This window comes from Staurois parvus, unplaced genomic scaffold, assembly GCF_062004578.1.
Source record: "Staurois parvus isolate SC_StPar_1 unplaced genomic scaffold, SC_StPar_1.0 ptg000339l, whole genome shotgun sequence".
NCBI lineage: Eukaryota > Metazoa > Chordata > Amphibia > Anura > Ranidae > Staurois > Staurois parvus.
Window position 1 is genome coordinate 1,236,996 of NW_028318135.1, and position 15,469 is coordinate 1,252,464.

Genomic DNA, 15,469 nt, shown 5'->3' on the forward strand with positions numbered 1-15,469 from the left:
AGGCCACCGAATGGTGACGCTGCATATGCTGACGCAACGCTGTAGTCCCAACATGGGCCCCCTGGCCACGCTTGCATTTCTGGCCACATAGTCGACATACGGCTACGTTTACTTCCTCGGGCGGCTTGAGGAAAAATTGCCACACCACCGAGTAGGAAACTTTGCCCCCGCTACTCTTCACTGGCTGACTGCTACTTCCTCCGTGCGCACCGGCACCACTACTGGCCGTGGTGGTAGGCTGCAGTGGAGCTGGTGCTCTACTCCGTGGACGTTTGGCTCCACTGACACTGATGCGACCCTGCTGCTGTCTCCTGGGCAACCCACCGACTGTTTTGCTCGCTGCCAAGCTGCCACCCTCTTCTCCTGATGATGCGGAAGAAATTGCCTGATGACGACGAGGCTGCCAAGTGCGATCAACCTCCTCATCATCAAGTAGGGTCTCCGCCTCACTACTAGCCCCCTCGGCTGCGTCTGGGTCAGGAGACAGACCTGTCTCTAGACCGGCTACCGAGCCACTCTCCTCGCCAGTACTTGTTCGCTTGGCTGCTGAAAAGGCCGATGTCTCCCCCCGTTCCTGACCGCCCTCTGTTAGCTCTTCCTCACTGTACAGTGGGGCTGAGCCCACAGCATGCGATACTTCGCTTGGTGAGGGAACAGCAAAGGACAGGGGCAGGTAGAGGACACGTGATTTCAGTGGGCTTGCTCCCGGGCCATGCCAACTAACGGTTGTGTCTGACGTACCCACCGACCGTTGGCTGTAGGTGTCAGAGGTGACCTGGGAAGAGGAAGACGACCGAGCCAACCAATCAATGACGGCAGGGTTGTCGGTGGAGACACGACCGCTGGATGACACCGGGAGCACTGGCCTCTGGCTGCGAATACTGCTGCCTCGACCCCTTCCTCTGCTGCCACGTCTGCTCGCTCCTAAAACATTGCCTCCTCTGCCACTCCTCTGCATGTTGTCTGACATACTATTTAATTCAACGATTAGGTGTCCCTGAGTAACAATTCTCTGGCACTCAGTAACAATTCTGTCTGTCCCTGAGTATGAATTCTGTGGCCCTGAGTAACAATTCTGTGTCTGTGCGAGTAACAATTCTGTGTCTGTGCGAGTAACAATTCTGTGTCTGTGCAAGTAACAATTTTGTGTCTGTGCGAGTAACAATTCTCTGGCACTCAGTAACAATTCTGTCTGTCCCTGAGTAACAATTCTCTGGCACTCAGTAACAATTCTGTCTGTCCCTGAGTAACAATTCTCTGGCACTCAGTAACAATTCTGTCTGTCCCTGAGTATGAATTCTGTGGCCCTGAGTAACAATTCTGTGTCTGTGCGAGTAACAATTCTGTGTCTGTGCAAGTAACAATTTTGTGTCTGTGCGAGTAACAATTCTCTGGCACTCAGTAACAATTCTGTCTGTCCCTGAGTAACAATTCTCTGGCACTCAGTAACAATTCTGTCTGTCCCTGAGTATGAATTCTGTGGCCCTGAGTAACAATTCTGTGTCTGTGCGAGTAACAATTCTGTGTCTGTGCAAGTAACAATTTTGTGTCTGTGCGAGTAACAATTCTCTGGCACTCAGTAACAATTCTGTCTGTCCCTGAGTAACAATTCTCTGGCACTCAGTAACAATTCTGTCTGTCCCTGAGTAACAATTCTCTGGCACTCAGTAACAATTCTGTGTCTGTGCGAGTAACAATTCTGTGTCTGTGCAAGTAACAATTTTGTGTCTGTGCGAGTAACAATTCTCTGGCACTCAGTAACAATTCTGTCTGTCCCTGAGTAACAATTCTCTGGCACTCAGTAACAATTCTGTCTGTCCCTGAGTAACAATTCTCTGGCACTCAGTAACAATTCTGTCTGTCCCTGAGTATGAATTCTGTGGCCCTGAGTAACAATTCTGTGTCTGTGCGAGTAACAATTCTGTGTCTGTGCAAGTAACAATTTTGTGTCTGTGCGAGTAACAATTCTCTGGCACTCAGTAACAATTCTGTCTGTCCCTGAGTAACAATTCTCTGGCACTCAGTAACAATTCTGTCTGTCCCTGAGTAACAATTCTCTGGCACTCAGTAACAATTCTGTCTGTCCCTGAGTAACAATTCTCTGGCACTCAGTAACAATTCTGTCTGTCCCTGAGTAACAATTCTCTGGCACTCAGTAACAATTCTGTCTGTCCCTGAGTATGAATTCTGTGGCCCTGAGTAACAATTCTGTGTCTGTGCGAGTAACAATTCTGTGTCTGTGCAAGTAACAATTTTGTGTCTGTGCGAGTAACAATTCTCTGGCACTCAGTAACAATTCTGTCTGTCCCTGAGTAACAATTCTCTGGCACTCAGTAACAATTCTGTCTGTCCCTGAGTAACAATTCTCTGGCACTCAGTAACAATTCTGTCTGTCCCTGAGTATGAATTCTGTGGCCCTGAGTAACAATTCTGTGTCTGTGCGAGTAACAATTCTGTGTCTGTGCAAGTAACAATTTTGTGTCTGTGCGAGTAACAATTCTCTGGCACTCAGTAACAATTCTGTCTGTCCCTGAGTAACAATTCTCTGGCACTCAGTAACAATTCTGTCTGTCCCTAAGTAACAATTCTCTGGCACTCAGTAACAATTCTGTCTGTCCCTGAGTATGAATTCTGTGGCCCTGAGTAACAATTCTGTGTCTGTGCGAGTAACAATTCTGTGTCTGTGCAAGTAACAATTTTGTGTCTGTGCGAGTAACAATTCTCTGGCACTCAGTAACAATTCTGTCTGTCCCTGAGTAACAATTCTCTGGCACTCAGTAACAATTCTGTCTGTCCCTGAGTAACAATTCTCTGGCACTCAGTAACAATTCTGTCTGTCCCTGAGTATGAATTCTGTGGCCCTGAGTAACAATTCTGTGTCTGTGCGAGTAACAATTCTGTGTCTGTGCAAGTAACAATTTTGTGTCTGTGCGAGTAACAATTCTCTGGCACTCAGTAACAATTCTGTCTGTCCCTGAGTAACAATTCTCTGGCACTCAGTAACAATTCTGTCTGTCCCTGAGTAACAATTCTCTGGCACTCAGTAACAATTCTGTCTGTCCCTGAGTAACAATTCTCTGGCACTCAGTAACAATTCTGTGTCTGTGCGAGTAACAATTCTGTGTCTGTGCAAGTAACAATTTTGTGTCTGTGCGAGTAACAATTCTCTGGCACTCAGTAACAATTCTGTCTGTCCCTGAGTAACAATTCTCTGGCACTCAGTAACAATTCTGTCTGTCCCTGAGTAACAATTCTCTGGCACTCAGTAACAATTCTGTCTGTCCCTGAGTAACAATTCTCTGGCACTCAGTAACAATTCTGTGTCTGTGCGAGTAACAATTCTGTGTCTGTGCAAGTAACAATTTTGTGTCTGTGCGAGTAACAATTCTCTGGCACTCAGTAACAATTCTGTCTGTCCCTGAGTAACAATTCTCTGGCACTCAGTAACAATTCTGTCTGTCCCTGAGTAACAATTCTCTGGCACTCAGTAACAATTCTGTCTGTCCCTGAGTATGAATTCTGTGGCCCTGAGTAACAATTCTGTGTCTGTGCGAGTAACAATTCTGTGTCTGTGCAAGTAACAATTTTGTGTCTGTGCGAGTAACAATTCTCTGGCACTCAGTAACAATTCTGTCTGTCCCTGAGTAACAATTCTCTGGCACTCAGTAACAATTCTGTCTGTCCCTGAGTAACAATTCTCTGGCACTCAGTAACAATTCTGTCTGTCCCTGAGTATGAATTCTGTGGCCCTGAGTAACAATTCTGTGTCTGTGCGAGTAACAATTCTGTGTCTGTGCAAGTAACAATTTTGTGTCTGTGCGAGTAACAATTCTCTGGCACTCAGTAACAATTCTGTCTGTCCCTGAGTAACAATTCTCTGGCACTCAGTAACAATTCTGTCTGTCCCTGAGTAACAATTCTCTGGCACTCAGTAACAATTCTGTCTGTCCCTGAGTAACAATTCTCTGGCACTCAGTAACAATTCTGTCTGTCCCTGAGTATGAATTCTGTGGCCCTGAGTAACAATTCTGTCTGTGCGAGTAACAATTCTGTGTCTGTGCAAGTAACAATTTTGTGTCTGTGCGAGTAACAATTCTCTGGCACTCAGTAACAATTCTGTCTGTCCCTGAGTAACAATTCTCTGGCACTCAGTAACAATTCTGTCTGTCCCTGAGTAACAATTCTCTGGCACTCAGTAACAATTCTGTCTGTCCCTGAGTAACAATTCTCTGGCACTCAGTAACAATTCTGTCTGTCCCTGAGTAACAATTCTGTCTGTCCCTGAGAATGAATTCTGTGGCCCTGAGTAAGAATTCTCTGGCACTCAGTAACAATTCTGTCTGTCCCTGAGTAACAATTCTCTGGCACTCAGTAACAATTCTGTCTGTCCCTGAGTAAAAATTCTGTGGCCCTAATAACGTTTCTGTGGCCCTAAGTAACAATTCTCTGGCACTCAGTAACAATTCTGTCTGTCCCTGAGTAACAATTCTCTGGCACTCAGTAACAATTCTGTCTGTCCCTGAGTAACAATTCTCTGGCACTCAGTAACAATTCTGTCTGTCCCTGAGTAACAATTCTCTGGCACTCAGTAACAATTCTGTCTGTCCCTGAGTATGAATTCTGTGGCCCTGAGTAACAATTCTGTCTGTGCGAGTAACAATTCTGTGTCTGTGCAAGTAACAATTTTGTGTCTGTGCGAGTAACAATTCTCTGGCACTCAGTAACAATTCTGTCTGTCCCTGAGTAACAATTCTCTGGCACTCAGTAACAATTCTGTCTGTCCCTGAGTAACAATTCTCTGGCACTCAGTAACAATTCTGTCTGTCCCTGAGTAACAATTCTCTGGCACTCAGTAACAATTCTGTCTGTCCCTGAGTAACAATTCTGTCTGTCCCTGAGAATGAATTCTGTGGCCCTGAGTAAGAATTCTCTGGCACTCAGTAACAATTCTGTCTGTCCCTGAGTAACAATTCTCTGGCACTCAGTAACAATTCTGTCTGTCCCTGAGTAAAAATTCTGTGGCCCTAATAACGTTTCTGTGGCCCTAAGTAACAATTCTCTGGCACTGAGTGAAAATTCTGTCTGTCCCTGAGTATGAATTCTGTGGCCCTAACTAGCGTTTCTTTGTCCCTAAATAACGATTCTGTGGCCCTCATTAACAAGTCTGTGTCCCTGAGTAATGGTTCTCTGTCCCTAAGTAACTTCTCTCTGTCCCCAATTCTCGTTTCTGTGGCCCTAACTCTGTCCCTGTCCCTAGTACAGAGCGGTCTGCCTCTGTTCAATGACTGCAGGCAAATGAAGATTTCCAAAATGGCCGCTATATATACCTCGACCATTACACAGTGCTGGCTGGCTGGCTGCTGATTGGCTGATGCGATCACATGTCGTTGAGGAATGCATTATGGGGCAGCGCGCCTTGTCTGCGCGCCTTCCCCGACATCCCCGCTCCGTCGCCGCACATGTCAGCCGCCATTTTCGGAAAAATTTCGATTCGCGCGTCCGAATTAGGCTGTTTTTCGGATTCGGCACGAATCGAAATTTTTCCGATATTCGACTCGAATTCCACTTCGGATACTTCGATTCGCTCATCTCTAGTTATCATCATTCTTCTGCTCCTAGGATGGGACTACAAATCGATCAGACAAATTCTGCCCGTAGAGTCTTGTTGTCAATTGGTAATATGCCTTGGACCCTTTCCAAAGTCCAGGAACACTCTTATTATGCAAAATGTACTGAGGTCGTGTGACTGAAATACAGTAAAAAGCAAAAAATAAGGTTTTTATTGTTGGTGAGTTATGTGTTTCAATAGCATCTGTACTTTAGCAATAATACTGTTTATAAATTTTTGTGGGTTCACATATTGTACACTTTAAAAGTATCTTTCAGGGATTTACTTTTGAGATCCTATTTCTCCTTTGAAGGCACTGTGAGACTGACTTTTGTAAATCTGGTGCAATGTGTGCCCAGTCTGACCTATCTGTCTTTGAAAAATACATTTATTAGTCCAGAGTAAAAAATATTAGCATAGAATATTATCAGCATTAGTGATCTATGCAAATGTAATAAATAACCTGTTTAAGTGTTTGTAAACCCTAACAACATTCCCTTGTTCAATATATCATTGAAGGTTTTTCTGTGGTATCCAGTGTTGTCCTGTGTCCTGTGCATTCTTATCAGCCCTGCCCAGTTCTCTGCAGAAACAACAGAATAGTTCTGCTCTGTTATAGAGATTAGGAGAGGTGTTCTGTAATCTTAACAAACTAACTGTCATAGATTGACAACACTGCCAACAACAAAGATACATTACAGTGAATGAGTGTTGTCACTAGGGCTGCCAATAGAAATGAAGAGGCCCCACAACTTTATTATTTACAAAACATTGAAAATTTTGAACTTTGAACTATGTAAACATTAACAATACCCTAAACAAGTAATATGCCTGGCTTTACAATGAAAAAGTCAAAATAATTTTAAAAAATTTAAACATTGAGAATTTTTTTTTCCATGTTTTTTTTTTTTATAACTACTTGCCGACCACCCTGGCGGTGGCTCTGGGTAAATCAACATACCCCTACATTGTGTTCTATTTTCGGGTTCGAGCATGAATGTGAGCTAACCCCCACCTGTCAGTTCAGGGAGAGAAGAGAGAACACCATATTGTGAGTAAAAACACTACGTTAACCCTTTGACCACTCCATTAACCCTTTGATCACCCCTGTCACCCAGTCAGTTCCATTAGTACAGTATCAGTATATAGAATGTTTCTCAGCCTTTTGGCTAAGATCAAGTGTAGTATCTGTTCTTATCAGTGTCCAGTGGGGGTGCTCCCGGTCATTCTAGCTTTGCGGGGATGACTGTTGTATAGTACCCTCACTGGTATGATGGGGGTCTGGACGGTTAGTACCGGGGGGACAGAAACGGGGACGCCCACACGTAGCTGGGGCCTGGGAGTAATTCCCCCGAGGAGACCGGAAGGACCCAGTTCCTCCTGATTTGGACGGATCTACCTTGTCTGGCCAGGGGTCGGGAAGGCAGAGAGTCCGCAAACCAGTGCCCCCTGAGTAGTCGCCTCAGGGGTGCCACCAGTAACACCTGGGTGTGGGACACAGTGTGAAGATGGCACATGGTCACTGTGTTTTCAACTTTTTCTGCACAGCGCCCTTAGGACCAGGCCTTATGGCTAGGATCAGGGCAATTTTTGCTACAGGCCTCAGGGCCTGGTCTGTGCACTATTTGGCACGACCACTTTTTTATTTTCTATTTATTTAATTTATTTCACTCCCACATATTGTCACTTTTTCTTTACTTATGTGTGTGTTTTTCTCACAGGATGGAGGGTGTGGGTCCTCGGGCCTGCCCTGAAGTCTAGGGGAAGGATGTGTGGCCTTTTGGTTCCTTCCTCCCCTGTCCCTAGGGGGTTTTCTCTTCGGGAGAGCCCCCTGACCAAGTACTGGGTGTCCGGCTTTGGCTGGACACAAGGAACGGTGGTCCACTAGGCCTTTTGGCCAGGAGGACCAAATAGGAACCTTGTCCCTGTCAGGAGCTTCGTGCCCCGGGGGATCAGGGTAGTGGTCCAACCCCTTCGCGGGTAGGACAAAGCACACCCCTAAGTGCACTTTTTCGTGTGGTGTTTTGCACTTGCACTTTTTTTGTGAACACTTACGGGTTTTTCGTTATAGTTGCACGTTTGCGGACTTTAAAAAAAAAATAAAATCAGTATATAGAATGTTGCGCTTATCACTGTAATACTACCACTAGCGACATCAGATAGAGTCAGGGTCAGTTAGCGCCCCTCCCAGCCAGAGTCAGCTAGCGCTAAATTGCCTGCACACTATCTTATTCACAATATAGGTCACTGATCACTGCCATTACTAGTATAGTGTTTTTCAATCAATATTTTGACCATGAACAAAACTATTTTAGTGCCTCCTTAGTATAGAGTCCCCAAAAACACAGTTTCAGCAGGATCAGTCCCATTCACTTCTCTAGCCCCTCTACTCTTTTTCACTGAAGATTTGTATCAGTTGATTGTGGGCCAAAGCAATTTATATGCACAATACATCCCAGCCAAGGGCGGACTGACCATTTGGAAATTCAGGCACTGCCCGAGGGCCCAGGGTCAGTAGGGGCTCCATGACATGCCCCTGGTACCTTTTTCATAGGCTTTTTTGAGTTTGGGCAAGGACACAGGGGCCCCATGATCCCCTATTGCTCGGCCCCATGAGTTGTCAGTCCGCCCCTAATCCCAGACCATCCAAATTCAGCTCTTGCCAGACAATTCACATGGAATTCACAAGAATGTTAACAGTTGAGCTAATGTCAGAGGTTCTAAAAGCAAGGCACATGTAGATATAAAAGAAACATTAGTGTCACGTACCTGATGGGAGACTGAATTGACAAGGTCGGCCTTACTTGTGTCACTAGCCCTGACCCCGCTGAAGTTGGAACAGAGGGAGTCTAGGGACCAGGGGGACAAGAGCGCCAGTGGTTGTTGTTTGCAGCTCTTGCAGATGATGACCTTGGAAGGCTGATGATCCTCTGATTTGGGCACCGTAGTAATAGGCAGAGCAGGTTTGTAGATTGCCAGGCATGCAGCAGAGCAAGGCAGGTAGTGAGGACAAGAGACAGGAGCAGAGTCATGGAATAGCCAGGGTCATCAACAGTCGGGCAGCACGGTACAGAATCAGAAGGAAAAGCCAAGGTCAGGAGCAGAGCCGGAGTCAGGAACCAGTATCAGGAGAGTAATCGAAGTCGGGTCAGGAACAAGCTGGGTCGGTAATGGAGGAATCGTACAGGAACAAGCAGGACACGGGGGGAGCTGAAGACCAGTCAGCACTAAATATGAGCACTCCTTAAATAGGCCATCTGGCGCCAATCTTCACCGTGTTTTCCCAAATATCTTAATATGTGGCTAATAATGGGCACACATATTACCATCTCCCCCACAGGAAAAATGAGAGTAAGTGCCAGTATACATGCATATGCACTATTTACAAGATCCTGTTCTCCTAAATCCACACCAGGTATGGATAATCACAATTTGCACACAAAACCCTATAATCAACATAGTTTAACAGACACTACGTATACCCCACAAGTGAGACAAACACAGGTCACACAGGGGGACAGTAGCATAATAAGACACCCAGAACAGAATATAGGCAGTGTTTCCAAATTAGGTAGTTCCCATCTTGAATCAAATACTTTTTCTTTTCCTCAAACTCCCATTCGGCCCCCCAAATATTTGTATGACAAAGACCGGTCCTGGAAAAACGACCAGAATGATGTAGATGAATTTAGAGGGTACACAATGGTAGATTTTAGGGTCCTCAGATATCTTATCCAATTGTTGAATGAAAACGAACAAGACGACGAGAATCAGGAAATAGATATGAATAGAGTAGAAGATACATTGACCTGTTCCCAGGCAGCTGCAATGAATAATTTAGAATTGACCAATGCCGATAGCAATATAGTTAAGAATATTGGTAGCTTTAGACCCAAATCTGACAAGTTTTCTTCTCTTTGGTCTTCTCCAACTATCTGGGCATTTCTTGTGCAGACAGTAAAAGAAACTGATAGATTAAATTTGAATAAAATGATTGATACAAACCTTACTGTTCAACAACAAGCCGCTCTAAGAGGTTTACTGGAAGATAAAATAATAATAGATAAACCTGCCAATAAAAGCGGGAATGTGGTAATTATGGATCTGAGTTAGTATAATGATATGTGTATCACTTTATTAATTAGATATCAATAAAATGTATATTTTATTAAAATGGTTGTATTGTGCCTTTAATGTCCCACCATGTCATATGTCCGCTTTAATCATCCTGGTATCTTTCTTTTCATCTAGATTTCATGTAAAAGTAATCCTAGCGGCTAAGAAGTCGTTGGATCTCTTTTACAAGCAGCGGGATGGGACGCCCACCACCTTCCACGGATCTTTCAAGCTCTACTTTCCCACTAGGGAACTTGAAAATGTGATCTTGGTGTGATCCGATGCTTTAAGGGCAGAGGAGTCTAATAGACCCCAGATTTCTCAGAAAAGAGTACCTGTTGCTGCCTATTACTGTCATAGGGGATATTTACATTCCCTATGATAACAATAAAAGTGATGAAAATGAAATAGATAAGGAATTAAAAAAAGCAAAATAAGTAATTAATGCTTCAAGTGGTGGAGTGGGTGATGTGTAGTATAAACTTCTAATGTTGGCCCTGAAATGCCAAGAGTAGAAGCAACCACCCAAATGACCCCTTTTTGGAAAGTAGACACTAAGGAGCTTGGTGAGTATTTTGCAGATCTCATTTGTTGCCACACGTTTTTGGAAAATGAAAATGAATTTCTTTTTTCTTTTTAAAAACCCTGTGACAAAAAATTATATCTGCAAAATATTCACAATGCCTCTTTTCAAATTTCTTGGTGTGTCTACTTTCCAAAAAGGGGTAATTTGTGTGTGTGTGTGTGTGTGTGTGTGTGGGGGGGGGGGGGGTTAGGGTCTGTGAACTGTGATAGGTAGTGAGGAAGTGACATGAGGAAATATGCTCTTTGAAAGCCTGAAGGTGGTCATTTTATTTTAGGGGCCAAAACTGCCAAAAGGTCTCTCACATGTAGTATCCCCATCCTCGGGAGAAGTAGCAAAATGTGTTTTAGGGTGTTATTCCATATATACTCATGGCATGTGTAAGTAATATATCATTTAAGTGACAACTCTGTGAAAAAAAAAATATTCCAAAAAAATATTCAATTTTCCAAAAATTTGTGGCAAAAAAAGTAAAATCTTCTATGTACTCAAAATGCCTCCCAGCAAATTTCTTGGTGTATCTACTTTCTAAAAAGGGGTCATTGGGGGGGGGGTACTATCCTGGCATTTTAGCACCTCAAGAAATATGATAGGCAGTCAGAAAGTAAAAGCTGCATAAATTCCAAAATATATAATAAAGTTTGTAGACACTATAACTTTCACACAAACCAATTAATATCCACGTATTGGGATTTTTTTTTTTTACCAAAGATAGGTATCAGAATACATTTTTGCCTAAATTGATGACTACATTTTATTGGATATTTTTTATAACAGAAAGTAGAAATATAGTTTTCCTTTCAAAATTTTTGGTCTTTTTTGTTTATTTTGCAAAAACTTTTTGAAAAACCCATTGGTGATCAAATACCATCAAAAGAACTCTATTTGCATGAAAAAATGGATTTCAATTTTGTTTGGTAACAGCATTGCATGAACGTGCAATTACCAGCTGAAATAGCGCAGTGCTAAGTGAAAAGTAAAAAATGGCCTGGTCATGAAGGGGGTAAAACCTTCTAGAGCTGAAGTGGTTAATTATTTTTGGGGGGCGGTGTTTAGACACACTATAGGGGAGATTTACTAAAACTGGAGCACTAAAAATCTGGTGCAGCCATGCATGGTTGCCAATCAGCTTCTAACTACAGCTTGTTCAGTTAAACATTGGTAAAAAGACCTGGAAGCTGACTGGTTTCTGTGCAGAACTGCAGCAAATTTTGCACGCTCCAGTTTTAGTACATCTCCCCCTTTAAGCCAATTCTATTAATAAACAATTGTTCAAGTAATTTTTAGTACACAGAGCTTTAAGTGTGAACTCTCTGGATATTATTGTATTAATTGTTTTACCTCCACATTGTTCAAATAAAGATTTTAGATGTAATACTTTCATTAACCATGTCTCTGATTTTCATGTTGCTTGTAAAAAAACATTTTCTTTGTTGTTTGCGGATCAAATTCATAGATTCCTAGCCCCTATCCAGCCATTTAACTTTAACTTCAAGAAACCAATCCAGCCGTTCCATTGTTTATTGACATTTGGTTATCAGTATATCTGGAGACAGAAAATGTCTAAACAACCCAAGCTGCTCATTACCTAAAATACTGCTAATCCCATAAAGATATTAAACCTCTTTATATACTTTACCACATGAATACATAGGAAAAAAATCCAAACCTTGTTAAATATATTCTGACATATACATGAGGACATTTATAATGGAGCCAAAGGAGGGAGCCCGAGTAAAGAAACCCCATAAATCTACCTTGCTGTGAGATGCCTGGTAGAGATCCTTACTTTTGGATATAGACTGGATGTAGGATATAATTAACCCTTCACTTGTATCACTGATAGTATTCCATGAGCCTTTCTATGAATCTGGACTCACACTATTACAGTGAATTAAAGCGGAATAAAACGCAAGATTTGAAAAAACACTGGCAGGCAGTCAGAAGACAGAAGAGATAGAAGTGGTCTCTTCTGTCATAAATGCTTCTCCCTGCCTGTCATAAATAATGTACAATGAGCAGTGCATAAGTACATTTACGGCACCACTGTGTGCCATGATGAAGTTACTCCTGTGCAGGAGTGATGTCCTTCCCTCTTAGATTGTAAGCTCCAAGGAGCAGGGCCCTCCTAACCCTCTTGTATTTAACTGTATCATTGCTGTATTGTCTCCCTTTATATTGTAAAGCGCTGAGCAAACTGTTGGCGCTATATAAGGCTAGGTTCACATCTGTGTGGGTGGTGCCGCTGCGGATCCGCACGAAAATCTGTGCAGCCGCACCACCCACACAGAGAAATGCGGACCTGCGGGCGGGTGCCATTAGTTCTAATGGCAGGTTGCCCACACTGGAAAAGGCAAACATACTGGGAACCGAGGTTCCTGTGCGGGCTGCGTTTTTAGAAGAAGTGCAGGGACTTCTTCTCTGCATGTCACGGGGCACGGGAGTCCATTCAAATGAATGGGCTCTCGTGCCCGCGCAAAACACAGCCTGCACGGCTGCATATATGTGAACCAGGGATTAATCCTGTATAATAATAATAATCATGGCCTGGCCATTCAAGAGGCCTAACAGAGCGAACCCAGGAGAAAGACCAGGAGAAGATGGAAGCTTCCAGGACAAGGAGTGCAGGAGGACTTCATTTGACAAGTAAGTCTGCCATAATGTTCTAATGTGTTGTGCATACTAGCACATTATAGCATAATCCTTCTGGCAGGGCATTTAAAAAAATATACAGCATAATTTATTTCAGCTTTAACCCACACATACTAACAATTTTTTGTGTGCTGATGCACATTGAATTTAGGAAGCCCATTCATATTGTACGGGCAGTCAATACCCCACACCACAAGAGAAAGGCACACCTTCAGTATTGCGGCATCCCTCAGTGTAAAGAATATTTATATGTGTGTCTGGCACTCACAGTAGCAGAGGTGTATTTTTACTTAATGCGTGTTGAAATTTTTATCACACGTTACCATACAACATCAGTATGAATGGGTAAGCTGGCCATAGAATGGAAAAATATTGTCTAGATTAGTCAAACTACTCAACAGACAATGTGTTTCATGTGCATTAAGGGGCACAAAACAATTGATGAATTGACATAAACGGGACAAACTGATTTTCCAGTTTGCTTCCATTTCCAAGTCTGCAATTAAGTCCTAGTGGAATAAAACGTGTTAGAAAAGTTGGTGGATTAGCCTATTAAAGTTTATACTGTCCTTTTAGAAGGAGATTGGCCTCATATTTTTTTGTTTGTTGGGTGATTCTCCAATATTTTGGAAAACAATTTTTAGCAGACAGTAACTAAAGAGGTTATCAATGTGAACTATGTCACAGAGTAGTGGGCAGTGCAGTCACTGTAAAATCAGTCCAAAATCTGCTACATCACTAATACATACTCTCTAAACGTTCAACACATTTTGAGTACATTGTCCTTTTTTTATAGCTTCTTTATGATTTTGCATTCATATAAATTTCTTTGTTGGATTTGATAAAAAAAAATGGGTTCAGGTTTTGGTTGGGCCTCATGTCTACTTAGTTAAGAGTACTCTTACATGACAATATACTATCCCATGGTTCAAATAAGTCCAATCCTAAAAATGTTTTAGCAGAAGATTACTGACCATCAAAATTCCACTTGTTTGGTTTGGAATATCAGACCATTTCTATTTTTCTGCCTTTTATTCATTCTTCAATAAACTTTCAGCTTCATGGAAAATGAATTCCATATACACTATGCAGAGGATATGTACATCCAATGGGAAAAAATATTGTTTGAGGGTTTAAGTGCGAAAGTACGTGCATTAAGCCCTTGCTTCAAAATTTTGAGTCAAAGACCCAAAACAAGTATAGAGAGTTTTGACTTCACCCTGACATTCTTAACCTATAAACGTTATCAGTGGCTCAGGCATTATCAAGGAATTAAAATCATGTGACTAATACACTTCTTGTGCTAGGGTGTTACACCTATTCCACTGTATCATGGAGGGAGACTTGGTTGTCACCCAGACCAGACTTCAAACATGTCTACCTTTCTTCATCTCCATTACACAAGGGTGGAGGGGGATTAGTATTGTTTACAGAGGGAAGTGTGTTCTTTTAGTTCAGTTCACAGAATGTGACAAAAACTGCATCTTTTGGATTTAAATATCCTTTGAAAACAGTTGATCAGGATATTTGCAAAGTACATAGGATTTCAGAAAAAAATCAGTAAGGGCAGCTCCCATATTTCTTTCATGACATGTTTAGTTTAATTTTATCTGCTGTAATTATGACCTTCACTGTACTCCTCAGAAAAAAAAATACTATTATACGTAAGAAGAATACATAGGCAATACAAATCTATTTAATTCTCACTTAAACACCATTTATTAACTGAACAACCAAATATTATTAAAGATACAATTGATAAAGAATTGAGGCCTAGCTTCCAGGCAGTGTAGTTGAACTCTTTGGGGTTGATTTACTAAAACTGGACATTGCAAAATCTGGTGCAACTGGGCATGGTAGCCAATCAACATCTAACTTCAGCTTGTTCAATTAAGCTGTGACAATAAAACATGGAAGCTGATTGGTTTCTATGCAGAGCTGCACCAGATTTTGTACGCTCCAGTTTTAGTAAATCAACCCCATTGCGGTATATCTATACCCAAGCACTTTGGTAGAGATAAAAACGCTTCTGCTAAGAGGTTTTCAAGGCAAGGACCATAAACAAGTATGCTTTTAAAACAAATTAAATCATATTGGGAACATGCTGAATAGGGGCAAAAAGGGAGGGTCTTTGGATCAGTGCTAAATGAGTGATGGCATCTAACCCATTCCACTTCACTCATTGTAACACTTCAAAAGTGACACAACCATGCATAGCACAGTGGCTTACTGGTTAGCCCTTGTAGCACTGGGGTCCCCAACCTGAATCTTGGTCAGGACACTTTCTGCATGAAGTTTACCTGTTCCCCCTTTGCTTGTGTGGGTTTATTCCCACATGCCAAACACATGCTGCTAGGATAATTGTCTCTTGTCCAATTGGCCCTAGTAGTAAATATATATGTAATGCAGGCCATAGACTGGTTGTTTATCGGATGAGTTGTTGGCTGATAAAAAAAAATCGGTCGTTGCCGATGCTGCCACCAATGTTCATGAAAAATGTCTGTTTTTTT

The 15,469-nt window shown here is 42.4% G+C and overlaps 1 pseudogene; it reads left to right on the forward strand.

Annotated features, from left to right (window-relative positions):
* Positions 1-6,757: 6,757 nt before the first annotated feature.
* LOC149456994 (U2 spliceosomal RNA) lies at positions 6,758-6,873 on the forward strand (annotated as a pseudogene).
* Positions 6,874-15,469: the final 8,596 nt, after the last annotated feature.